This window comes from Pelophylax lessonae, assembly GCF_965119305.1.
Source record: "Pelophylax lessonae genome assembly, chromosome: 3".
In the NCBI taxonomy this organism is placed as follows: domain Eukaryota; kingdom Metazoa; phylum Chordata; class Amphibia; order Anura; family Ranidae; genus Pelophylax; species Pelophylax lessonae.
In genome coordinates, this window is record NC_138770.1 from 491,441,982 (window position 1) to 491,456,011 (window position 14,030).

Here is a 14,030-nt window from a genome sequence, read left to right on the forward strand (position 1 = left end):
TGGACAACAGGAGCCAAATCGCATGCTGCAACTTCAGCAGTTTCGCCTCCGGCAGAAACACCCTGGCCGAGGCTGAATCCAAAGTCAGGCCCAAGTAGTCCAGGTTGTTGGACGGAATCAGAGCCGATTTCTGAAAATTAATTATCTTGCAGAGTTCGCACAGTGATGTACAGGTTATCTTTTAAGGAAAACGAAGACTCTGCTTACAAAAGCAGATCGTCCAGGTACCCCAGCACCGCAATCCCCTCTGCCTGAGCAAGGCTAAAACCAGGGCCAACACTTTTGTGAACACCCGAGGAGCTGACGCGAGAGCAAAGGGTAACGCCACTTATTGACAAAATTCCTCTCCCACGGCAAAGCGAAGAAAACGCTGGTACCCTACATATGTTGGGATATGAAGGTAAGCATCCTTGATATCGAGAGAAGCCAGAAAATCCCCTTGATGAAGGGATGCCACCACCGTGTGAATGGACTCCATCTGAAATTTCTGAACCCGCACAAAGCAATTTAGGGCCTTGAGATCCAAGATTGGATAGACCTTGCCTTCCTTCCTGGGAACAGTAAACAGATTTGAATAAAATCTCTGAAAACGTTCCAACTCTGGAACCGGGACAATTACTCCCTGTGATAGCAAATCCTACACCGCCACACAAAGGCCCTGCAGCCAATCTGGGGACAGGCACAAGTTGGAAGGAAAGAACCTTGCCGGAGGCAAGGACCGAAACTATCTTGTAACCTGGCCGAATCAACTCTTGAATCCATTTGTCTTGAAAGAGAGAGGTCCACAGGTTTGGAAAGAAGCGAAGACGTCCCCCCACCCCAGATACGGGTGAGGGAGTCCCTTCAGGCAGAGGAGGGCTTGTCTGCGAAACCCGCTTTTGACTTACCAGCCCAGGGCCTGTTGGAACCTCCTGCAAAGTTACAAGTGGACTTTTGCCCCTTGTCCTGCAAGGCCGCAGGACGAAAGGGCCATTTGTGAGCCGAGAAGAAAGGACCATGTTTATGACGAGGCTCTTTGCTCTTGGCAACCTGTTAAAGCAGAGTACTCTTACCTCCCATAAGGCCTTTAATAATCCATTCCATAGAAGCTCCGAACAGTGGCCTACAACTGATTCGCCCTGGTGCAGAAGCTTTGCCCATTCTGTTAAGGTCTGGGAGACCAAGGTGATGGCTAACACTGGCCTCAGCATTGAACCTGCCACGGTGTAAAGGTAACGGACCAGAGCCTCAGCTCTCTTGTCCACCAGGTCTTTAAAAAGATGGGGAATCCTCCACCGGAAGAAGTGTGGCTGTATTCAATCTACAAACCTGAGAATCCACCACCGGTTTCTTAAAAATTGACTCTTCAAAAGGATACCTCCTAGTGAAACCATCCGTTTCGGGGATCCCCACTGACTTGCGAGAATCTTGAGGAAATAAGCGGGAAAGGAGAACACCTTAGTCACCTTGGATGGCCTGCGTGCACCAAATTGCACTGATGTAGCATTAGCTGTGTCTTCCAATTTCAAAGTTTCCTGCACTGATAAAATCAGTGCCTCAACAAGCACCTTTTCATGCGTGGCTGCAGTGGAAGAGGATTTATCCTCACTGTCAGAGCACTCACATCTGAGTGGATGCAGATCCGGTGGGTTGACTCGCGTCTGCTCTGAATCTGAGGCGGCATTAAGGAGGATTCTGCCTCCTCAGAATCTGAGGAGGCAGAGGAGACAGGTGAAGGCGAAGGGCGCTTCGTTTTTGCTAGGCCACTTTGAAATGGCCATATCTACTTTTGACACTAAAGACTGCAGGGCAGACAGACTCAGAGGGTCCCACGGCTTCAGAGAGTGAGTCAGGTGGTGACACATGCTCCTGGGACTCCATGGTTGACCCGGAGGCCGCCCACAACATTGTGAAAAAAGTGCAATAAAAAAAAAACCCTTCACCGCTGCAGCGGTAGTACTACAAGTCCCAGCACACCAGCGGCTCTGCTATAGAAGAAAAATTGGATTTTTGTAAGATCTTACCGTAAAATCCTTTTCTCTTAGCTCATTGACAGACGTAGTCCTCTTTGATTCACATCAATAGGGTTATGCTGCCTCCGCAGGAGTAGGACTAGGCAGAAAGAAAAAACGTTCTGGCTCCACCCCAGGGGCAGTCCCAGAGGGCATATCCTCCCCCTCTCTGCTACAGGGAATCAGTTCTGTTATACAGCAGTGTCAGAGAATTTAACCCAACCCAACTCAATGATAGAGGGTCGGGTACTACGTCTGTCAATGAGCTAAGAGAAAAGGATTTTACGGTAAGATCTTACAAAAATCCAATTTTCTCTGTCGCTCATTGACAGACGTAGTCCTCTTTGATTCACATCAATAGGGACGTCCAGAAGCAGTGCCACAAATGAGGGGTGGGATTGACAGAAATCAAAATCCAATCTAGAAGGCCCAACCGGTGCCAACTAGAAGTTTAAAGGCTTATTATAAACAAAGAATGAGACTCAAATAAAAATTCCAACGGAAAAAAACCCTCGAGGTAGACCACTGGTCTCCTCAAATTGTGGCCTGCAAAACCTTGCGGCCAAACGAGGCATCAGACGATGCCATTACATCAACTTTATAATGTTTTGTAAAGGTATGCACCGACGACCAGGTAGCCGCCTTGCACACCTGGACCACTGACGCCTGATGGCGAAAGGCCCATGACGCACTAAGTGCCCGAGTGGAATGCGCCTTAACAGGGAACGGGGGCTCCCGACCCTTAATAGAATAAGCCTGTACCACCGTCTGTCTGATCCATTTGGAAATAGTCGCGGCAGATGCAGGCAACCCCTTTTTGGGTCCATCCGGGACCACAAAAAGTGAATCCGAGTCTGTCGTTTTCAAGTATACCCTGATCGCCCGAACCACATCCAAGGAGTGTAAAGCAAACTCCCGATGATGGCTGGGCTTAGGACACAGGGAAGGTAATACAATTTCCTCATTCAGATGAAATTCTGAAACCACTTTTGGTAGGAAGGATGGATTCGGACGAAGAACCACCTTATCTCTATGAACCACCAGATATGGGGAACGACAAGATAATGCAGCCAGTTCTGACACCCTGCGTGCAGAAGTGATGGCCACCAAGAAGGCCATCTTCTGGGACAACGTAGGTAAAGGAATCTCCCTAATATCTTCAAAGGGAGGTTTCTGAAGAACCGACAATACTAGATTAAGATCCCAGGGTGGTAACAGTGCACGCACTGGCGGAGCCAGATGTCGCACCCCCTGGATGAAATTCCGCACCAAGGAATGAGTAGCCAAAGGTTTCTGAAAGAAGATAGCTAATGCTGAAACCTGACCCTTGATAGTGCTCAAGGCCAGTTTCTGCTCAACCCCTTGTTGCAGAAAGGCTAATATTCGACTAACCGAATAAGAACGTGGGTGGAACCCCAGAGGTTCACACCATGCAATGTAGGACTTCCATGTGCGATGATAAATCTTTCTGGAAGTCGCTTTCCTTGCTTTAACTAGAGTAGGAATAACTGAAGCTGACAATCCCTTGTCCTTCAGCACCTGGGTCTCAATAGCCAGGCCGTTAAAGCCAGCGATCGTAAAGCAGGATGGAAGATTGGTCCCTGAGACAGTAGGTCTTCCCTGAGAGGAAGTCGCCACGGGACGTCCGCAACCAGCCTGACCAAGTCGGCGTACCAGGCTCGACGAGGCCAGTCCGGAGCTACCAGGATTACTGGAATTCCTTCCCCCTCTATCCTGCGAAGAAGTCTTGGCAGTAACCCGAGAGGAGGGAAGGCATACATTAGCTGGTATTGCCCCCACGGGGCGACCAGTGCGTCTGCGGTCTCTGCTAGAGGATCGCGGGAGCGAGCCACAAATCTCCGTACTTTCCTGTTGAATCGAGATGCCAACAGATCCACATCCGGGGTGCCCCAATGTAGGCACAACTGGTGGAAAACTTCTGGATGGAGGGACCATTCCCCCTGATCCAGAGTCTGACGGCTGAGATAATCTGCCTGCCAATTCTCCACCCCCGTAATGAACACCGCAGGGATAGCTGGAACAAACCGTTCTGCCCAGCGAAGAATGCAAGCCACTTCCTTGGCCGCCCGGACACTCTTGGTGCCCCCTTGGTGATTGACATAAGCCACGGCCGTGGCGTTGTCCGACTGGATCCGAACCGGGCTGCCCTGGAGCTGCTCGGTCCAGTGAATCAGACAAAGTCTGATCGCTCTCAGTTCCAGTACATTTATCGGTAACCTGGATTCTTCCGGGGACCAAAGTCCCTGGATGGATAATTGACCAAGAATTCCTCCCCATCCGGATAGACTGGCATCCGTGGTCACTATCGTCCAATATATTGGCAGAAATGACTTTCCCTGGCTGAGCATCGGAGATCGAAGCCACCAGACCAGAGACTCTCTGGTCTGTTTGCTCAATCAGATCCGATTGTCCAGGGATTCCGGATTCCGATTCCATTTGAGAAGAATCTCTTCCTGAAGAATTCGGGTATGGGACTGGGCAAATGGGACTGCTTCGAAGGAAGCCACCATCAACCCCAGAACCCTCATGCAAGTCCGAAGAGAAGACCAGCTGTTGGATAGTAACAACTGGATTGCTGATTGAATCTTCCGGAGTTTCCCTACCGGAAGGAAAACTCTTGCCCTGAATGTGTCTAGAATTAGACCCAGATATTCGAGCCTCCGGGTGGGAACCAGAAAAGACTTTTGCCGGTTCACCAGCCACCCGAATTCCTGTAAAGCGATCATAGTAATCTCTAGGTTTTGTAGCAGGGTCTGTGGAGAGACTGCATGAAGCAGAAGATCGTCTAGGTAACCTAGAATCGATATGCCTCTTTGGCGCAGTAGTGCCAACATAGGGGCCAACACCTTCGTGAAGACCCGAGGAGCCGTGGCGAGACCGAAAGGTAACGCCGCAAACTGATAGTGGTTCTCTTCTACGGAAAAACGTAGAAACCGCTGATGTCCTGCGTAAATGGGAATGTGAAGATAGGCGTCCTTGATGTCTATGGACGCTAGGACATCCCCTGAATGCAGGGAGGCCGCTACTGTGCGAATGGACTCCATCTTGAATTTTCTTATGTTGACAAAGGAATTGAGTGCCCTTAAGTCCAGAATTGGACGCACCTTGCCCTCTTTCCTGGGTATTGTAAATAGGTTTGAATAAAACCCTTGAAAGCGTTCTGTCCAAGGAACCTGGACTACCACTCCTTGTTGTAGTAAATCCGTGACTGCTCTCCGCAGATCTTCTAAACGATCCGGGGATAGTCGGATATTGGAAGGGAAGAATCGCGCCGGTGGGAGAGATCGAAACTCGATCTTGTACCCTGACCTTATGACTTCGCAAACCCACTTGTCCGGGATTCTGGAGAGCCATTGGGTGGGGGCGCACCTTCAGGCTTTAGTAGTCTTATCTTCAGGTCTGGAAGAGTCGGACTTTTGCTTGCCCGACCAAAGTCCCCTGAAACTTCCTGAAGGAGCTTTGGAGGACTTAATTTTTTCACCCGCGGGACGAAAAAAATTTTTATGAGCGGAGAAAGAAGGCCCCGTCTTTGACGAGGTCCTTTACCCTTAGCACTTTGCGGTAAAAAGGTGCTCTTTCCTCCCGTGAGATCCTTAATGATCTCATCTAAGTTGGCTCCAAATAAACGCTCTCCTAAAAAGGGGAGATTAGCTTTTTTGGAACCTTGGTCAGCTAACCAACATTTTAGCCACAGTGTACGCCTGAGAACCACTGCTGAAACTGATGCTCGCGCCAATAATGGAGTGGCGTCTAACGCCGCATCACACACAAACTGTAACCCCTGTATCATCTGTTCCAACAAATCTGATACCGCCTGAGGGACCTCTTCTAAGTCCCGGCGTAACCACTTGGTCCATTCAGTTACAGTCTGCGAAACCAGCCCAATAGCAATTATTGGTCTGAAAGCTGATCCAATCAAGGAAAACATGGCGCGAGATATAGCTTCTATCTTGCGATCCACCGGATCCTTAAAAGACGGAGCGTCTTCTAATGGAATAACCGTGGCTTTATTTAATCCAGAAATTGGTGAATCCACCACCGGTGGTTCTGTCCATTTCTTAATGAGGGCTTCCTCAAACGGATAACGCCTGCTAATGCGTTTGGAAATAGCAGAAGTGCGTTTTGGCAGACTCCATTCTTCCTTGATCGGATTGCCAAAACATTTGGGCAGTGGAAATACCTTCGCCACTTTGATGCGTTTTTTAGTACCAAAGGGAATTTCAGTCTCAGCTACTTCCGACGGAGTACCCTGTAATCTTAAGGTTTCTTGAACAGATACAATGAGTGCGTTTACCAACGCTTCCTCTCGGGCTATGGCTGATGCCGAAACATCCTCCTCACTGTCTGAAGAGACAGTACCCGAAACACCAATCCCAGATGAGGTACCTGCAACTGCAGGAATAGGCTCAGATTCTGAATCCGAAGTTTCAGATAAAATGGGGGTAGACGGGGGTCGCTTTCTTGCGCCCTGTCCCTGACAAGCCACTTCCACCCGGGACACAAAGGTCTCCATAATAGCTGACAATGATTCAATAGTAAGCGGGGTGCTGGAGGATCCTGCAGACACCTCGAGGGGATCAGGCGGAGATACATGAGTGGCAGGGTCCATGTTAACCCAGGACACTTGCCAGAAAAAAACTTCTTTTTTTTTTTTTTTATCTGTATCCCCCTAGCGCAATAGCGCCCCTCAATGTACCTGCTTCTTGACCCCCACAGAGAGAGAGAGGGACCCCAAAGGCTCACCACCCGATGCAGAGAAGTTTCCTATCAACTGCAGTCAGCGTTTGTCTTGTGCAGACTGGGAAGAACTGTGCTCGTTTTCCCGGGTAGAAGGAAGTGGCTCCGCCCCCTGTGTACGCCTTCTGGCGTTCCCAGCTCTCCTCGAGGTTAGCTGGGCTCTTCAAACATGGCCGCCCCCATACGGGAGACAATAGACTCCAAAAAAATGGCGGCCGGCGTGACCTGCGGACGCTCTACAGCAAAATGGCGGCGGATTGCCGAATAGCGTTTTCCCAGCACAGCCACCTGCATACCACGCTAATGGCGGTTTATCGATCTGCAGGAGGTCCACTACCATCAAGGTAGGCTTATACCTCCTATGTATGCTGTCATACTGCAGTCTGCTGGGTTAGAGTGTTAGCTCCCAAACCAAATCCGCTTGCCCACCGAACACATTCTGCATTACAAGGGGGACTTTTAGTGTCAGAAAGACTCCGACCATGTATGGAGGGGCCCGTATCCCAAAACGCCTCATAGAGAGGAAAGGGAAACATTTACTCACCATACCGAACCGACAGGCACCCTCTCTTCACAATACCCTCTCCACCGAAGTGGGGGGTTGTTGACCACTCCGGACGCCTTGACTCTCTGGTTCCTGGCGTCCAAGCGAGACCTTTTAACTCGCAAGGTCAGTCCCTCCAATGGGACTCTGTCGCGGCCGACCCAGCGCGGAGCTCTGGTCTGCACGCGCTCGTAGGCTGAACCGGGATGACCACTGGATCTCAACATCCAGCCCGTCGCCCGGTCCCGCATACTTACTTGAATGTGTCGCGGCCGACCAAGCGTGATGCTATGGTCTGCGCACGCTCGTAGGCCGGCTGGGGTGACCACTGGATCTCAACATCCAGCCCGTCGCCCAGATCCGGCGTAATGTGCTTGAAGATCTCACAGGAAAAAAACTGGAGAAACTACCTAAAAATATATTTCTAAAAAATCTTGCCAGGACCAAAAGATCCCAGCAAGGAACTTAGGTCCTTACTCCTGACTAGACAGAAAAAAACTGATTCCCTGTAGCAGAGAGGGGGAGGATATGCCCTCTGGGACTGCCCCTGGGGTGGAGCCAGAACGTTTTTTCTTTCTGCCTAGTCCTACTCCTGCGGAGGCAGCATAACCCTATTGATGTGAATCAAAGAGGACTACGTCTGTCAATGAGCGACAGAGAAAAGGGAACTGTACCCCGCAGGAACTCACCACAACCAATTTAGAGAAGGATGCAGAGCGTCAAGCTGCTTGCCATGCGGCAAACAGAGAAAAGAAGGAAGCGCCAACTCAGCCACTAGAGGCCCAACGGCGCATCACCGCTCCACAGGCTACAACAAAATGGGCACCGAACTACACAAACATGGCCGCTGAAGCTGCAGAACAGCCATCCACAGCAAAATGGCAGCGCGGCACCCAGGACCCCCAACGGCCCTCCAGGTACTTGAAGTCCACCAGGGGGGCCCTAACAGGGACACCTGCCATATAAAAGTGTTTTGTGACCTGCTGGTAGCGTGCTCTCTCCCCCCTCCAGCCCATCAATCACTGCATGCAATCCACACCTGAGAATAGCCTGGCCACCCCGGGGAGGGGGGATTAAGGGGGGTAGGTGCGGGAGACTTGTGCAGGGGACCCCACTAATAGGGGGCACCATGTGGGAGGAAGGGCACATAGGGGACCTACCAACCCAAGGGAAGGGCCTGCGTCCACTCCAACATCTTCCCATAGGAGAAAGAGGGGGGACACTACTTACCACACCTGAGAACCAAGTAGGCACCATTCCGGGCAGTCCACTGCACCATTTTGGAATGGGTGTGCTGCGGCCAGAGGTACGCTGCGAAGCAGGACGGGACTAGTATCCGGAACAGGGCTATGTGTCCTGGCGAGGTGTTTCACTCACCAGCCAACCTAACGCGGAGCTAAAGTTGGGTCGCGCTCGCTGGCCATACCGTAAGGATCTAGGATATCCAGTGGGTCGCCAAGTCTGGCAGTTGATTGTAGTTCACACAGGAACAGAATAATAAAAGAAGCAATTTAATTTAAAAAGGAAAAAAATGTCAGGACCAGAGATCCCCCAGCAAGGAACTAGGTCCTTACTCCTGACTAGGCAGAAAAACTGAAGTCTTATAGCAGGAAGTATACCCCCCTAGGACCAGACTTGTATAAAGTACTCGAAATTTCTACTTGAGTAAAAGTACAAGTGCTCGATCAAAAAATTACTTGAGTAGAAGTGGAAGTGCTCGCAGAAAAAGTTACTTAAGTAGAAGTACTAAAGTATTCAACATTTTTTTTACTTAAGTATTGCAAGTAGTTTTTTCAAAAAATTTGCTACTTAAGTACTAAAAGTAAAAAGTACCAGTAGTTTTGAAAAAAAATTTCTACTCAAGTACTGAAAGTAGAAGTACAAGTACTGTGTTATGTAGTTATTAAAGAAATAAGTCAAAAGTTTGAACATCATATTGTTTTTTATTATTTCAAATGATTTATTCAAATGATTAACCTGTGTTTGTTAGTAGTTTCTTGATGCACTTTAAGCGCTGTAGCACCATTTATTTGTTTGTTTCATATTTTCTTTTTATTGGAAAGATTTGGTATAGCAGCTTTTATTATACACAGCCTTTATTTTCGTATGCGCTGATTTACAAATGACATTATACACATTTTTTTGAGCTTTATGCAACCTGCCATCTACTGTTCTGGCAGTGGTAATTTTTTTAAAAGTAACGAGTAACTATGCAGCACAAAAAAAAAATACTTGAGTAGAAGTATCAAAATCATCGAAAAAATGTAGTGAAGTAAAAGTAGAAGTAGGAGAAAAAAATTCTACTCTAGGAAAGTACAGATACCGCATTTCGGTACTTAAGTACAGTACTTAAGTAGTTCTACTTAGTTACTATACATCTCTGCCTAGGACTGCCCTAGGGGCATAGTCAAATTTGTTTCCACCTTGTCCTACTCCTATGGAGAGCAGCAATAACCCAAGGGTCAAAGAAGATATGGAGCTGTGTCCATCAATGAACGACAGAGAAAATCCATTTAAAAGAAAAAAAAAAAAAGAAAAAATTGCCAGGACCAGAGATCCTATAGCTGAGTGTGGGTGTATACCCCCTGAAACTGCCCATAGGCATAGTCAAGCTTTTTCCTGCCTAGTGTCCTATTCCTGTAGGGGGCAGTAGAACTCAATGGTTAAGAAGAATCAGGGGCTGTGTCCATCAATTAACGAAAGAGAAAGTATTATAAGACCTATGGTACACCAGTAAAAATTCATGAATTAGCTGCTATCTTTGAATGATAATTAATTGTTTGTTCATTAATTGCTCAATCAACCTTTACATTTATGGCACAGTGACTGAAGCTAATATGACCTTAAAGTGGTTGTACATCCCAGTCATGAAATTTGAACAAAGCACATACAGATGCATCTAAAAAAAATTTGAATATCATCAAAAAGTTAATTTAACCACTTTACCTCCGCTTACATGGAGGCTACTGCGGCAAAGTGCCGCGATCCCGTCCAGCGACGTAGACCTACGTCGCTGGACTCCGCCCCTTGTGGGCGGCGCTCGCGCGCCGCCGGAGGCTCGCTCCCGCTGTGTTCATTCACAGCGGGAGTCGGGCCAGCGGAGGAGCAGCGGCGATTGCCGCTGCTCTGCCCCGATCGTTGGGGATCGAGTCTGGAGATCCGCCCGCTGTATGTAAACACAGCAGGCGGATCTCTATAGTGACAGGGACTGACAGATCGGAGTGTTCAGCATAGCTGGACATCCGATCTGTCCTTCTGTCACACAGTCACCTCCCCCCCCACACGTCAGTAAGCACCAGGCATACATTAACCCCTCCCTCTCCAATAAAATTAACCCCTTCCCTGCCAGTGTCATTTTTACAGTAACAGTGCATATATATAGCACTGATTACTGTAGAAATGTCACTGGTACCCCCAAAAGTGTCAAAAATGTCAGTCAAGGGTCCGATCTGTCCGCCGCAATGTCGCAGTCCCGCAAAAAAAATCGCAGATCGCCGCCATTACGCGTTAAAAAAAAACACCAAAAATGACAGAAATCTTTCCCTTAGTTAGTAAACGCAATAACTTTTGCGCAAACCAATCAAAATACGCTTATTGCGATTTTTTTTTACTAAACATAGGTAGCAGAAAACAAATTGGGCAAAAATTTAAAAAAAATTTGATTTTTACATTTTTTTTGGGGGGAATTTCATATAAAAAAATGTGAAAAATATTGTTATTTTTTCAAAATAAACGCTCTTTTTTTGTTTATAGCGCAAAAAGTAAAAATCGCACAGGTGATCAAATACCACCAAAAGAAAGCTCTGTTTGTGGGAAAAAAAGGACGTAAATTTCGTTTGGGTACGGCGTCGCACGATCGCGCAATTGTCAGTTAAAGTCGCACAGTGCCGAATCGCAAAAAGTGGCCTGGACGGAAGACAGCAAAATCCTCCGGTGGTAAAGTGGTTAATTTATTTCAGAAATTCAAATGTAAAAAGTCAAACTCCTATATTTCAAGCATGTCTTTCTTTTAATTTTGATAATTATGGCTTACAGCTAGATAAAGCCCAAAATTCAGTATTTCAGAAATTTATAATATTGTGAAAAAGTTCAAAATTGCAGACTCATGGTGTCATACTCTAATCAGCTAATCACCTCAGTGGTTCCGTAGGTTACATATCATGGGGAAAACTGCTGACTTAACAGTTGTCCAAAAGACAGTCGTTGATACCCTCCTGAAGGAGGGTAAGTCACAAATAATCATTGCTAAAGAAGCTGGCTGTTCACAGGGTGCTGTGTCCAAGCATATTAAATGAAACATTGCGTGGAAGAAAAATGGGTTACAGAAAGAGGTGCACAAGCAACAGGGATAACCACAGCCTTGTGAGGATTGTGAAGCAAAGACCATTCAATAATTTGGGGGAGATTCACAAGGAGTGGACTATGGCTGGTGTCAGCGCTTTAAGAGCCACCACAGACATATCCAGGACATGGGCTGAGCCAGAGACAACATCAGAAGAATCTTAGCTGGGCTAAGGAGAAAAAGGACTGGACTGTTGCTCAGTGGTCCAAGGTCCTCTTTTTGGATGAAAGTCAATTTTGCATTTCATTTGGAAATCAAGGGCCCAGAATCTGGAAGAAGAGTAGAGAAAGAGTGGAGAGGCACAGAATCCAAGTTGCATAAGGTCGAGTGTGAAGTTTCCACAGTCAGTGATGGTTTGGGGAGCCAATGCATCTGCTGGTGTTGGTCCACCGTGTTTTATCAAGTCCAAAGTCAGCGCAGCCCTCTACCAGGAAATTCTAGAGAGAGTCATGCTTCCCTCTGCTGACAAGCTTTATGGAGATGCTGATTTTATTTTCCAGCAGGACTTGGCATCTGCCCACACTGCCACAATTACTAATACCTGGTTCAATGATCATATCACATCACTGTTCTTGATTGGCCAGCAAACTCACCCTACCTAAACCCTATAGAGAACCTGTGGGGTATTGTAAAGAGGAAAACGAGAGACACTAGACTGAACAATGCAGATGAGCTGAAGGCTGCTATCAAAGCAACCTGGGCTTCCAGAACACCTCAGCAGTACCACAGGCTGATTGCCTCCACGCCACACTGCATTAATTCATGCAAAAGCCCCAACCAAGTATTGAGTGCATACTATACTCTACATGGACATACTTTTCAGTAAGCCAACATTTCTGTATTAAAAATCCTTTTCTATTGGTCTTATGTAATATTCAAATTTTCTGAATTTTGGGTTTTCACTAAGTCATAATCCCCAAAATTAAAAGCAAGAAATGCTTGAAATATGTGTGTAACAAATCTATATAATACAGGAGTTTAACTTTATGAATTGAATTACTGAAATAAATTAACTTTTTGATATTAAAATTTTTTGGTATGCACCTGTATAGCTGCAGTGTTTACGTATCTCTCCAAAGCTTAACAAAGGGATTGACCAGTGCATTCCAAAGGGAAATCACTTTAAAAGAGCAAAACTAAACCCTGGGTGGCTAAACTCCAACATAAAAATGCATATTAATACTAAGGAAAAGGCCTTCAAAAAATACAAGGCTGATGGGTCAATGGCAGCATTCAAGCATTACAAAGAGTGTAATAAGAAATGTAAAGACGAAATCAGGGCGGCTAAAATAGAACACGAGAGACATATATAGCGGAAGACAGTAAAAAGAACCCCAAGAAATTATTTAGGTATATAAACAGTAAGAAAGCGAGGCCAGAACACATTGGCCCCATAAAAGACGATAAGGGAGTTTTGGCAATAGAGGACAGGGAAAAGGCGGTAGTGTTAAATAATTTATTTTCTTCAGTCTTCACAAAAGAATTGGGGGGCTACACTAACCCAGCTTGTAAGGCCAAACTAAACAACACACCTCAGGAAATACCGCCATGGCTAACAGAAGATAGACTTAGAACTAAACTAGAGAAACTTAACATAAGTAAATCACCGGGACCGGATGGCTTGCACCCGAGGGTTCTTAAAAAGCTCAGCCAGGTGATTGCCAGACCATTATTCTTGATCTTGAAGGATAGTTTACAAACGGGTATGGTGCCAGCTGATTGGAAAAAAGCCAACGTGGTACCAATATTTAAAAAGGGTCCGAGATATATCCCGGGTGTAGGCCGGTCAGCCTAACATCAGTAGTCTGCAAGATTTTGGAGGGGATGTTAAGGGACCACATACAAGACTTTAGTAATGAAAACGGTATTATTAGTAGTAATCAGCATGAATTCATGAAAAATCGTTCTTGCCAAACCAATCTATTAACCTTCTATGATGAAGTGAGCTGCCACCTAGATAAAGGCAAGCCTGTGGATGTGGTGTACCTGGACTTCGCTAAGGCCTTTGACACCATTCCCCACAAACGCTTACTGTTCAAACTAAGGAAGGTAGGTATGGACCATAAGGTGAGTACCTGGATAGAGAACTGGCTCCAGGGGAGGTTGCAAAGGGTGGTGATTAATGGGGAGTACTCAGATTGGGCGGGTGTGGAAAGCGGGGTCCCCCAGGGGTCTGTCCTGGGGCCAATCCTGTTTAATTTATTCATAAATGATCTAGAGGAGGGGATATCAAGCAAAATCTCAGTATTTGTGGACAATACTAAACTAAGCATGCCAATATCTTCTGGGCAGGATGTGGAAACCTTACAAGCGGACCTGAACAAAATTATGTGGTGGGCAACTACATGGCAGATGAGGTTTAATGTTGAAAAATTTAAAGTAATGCACCTGGGTG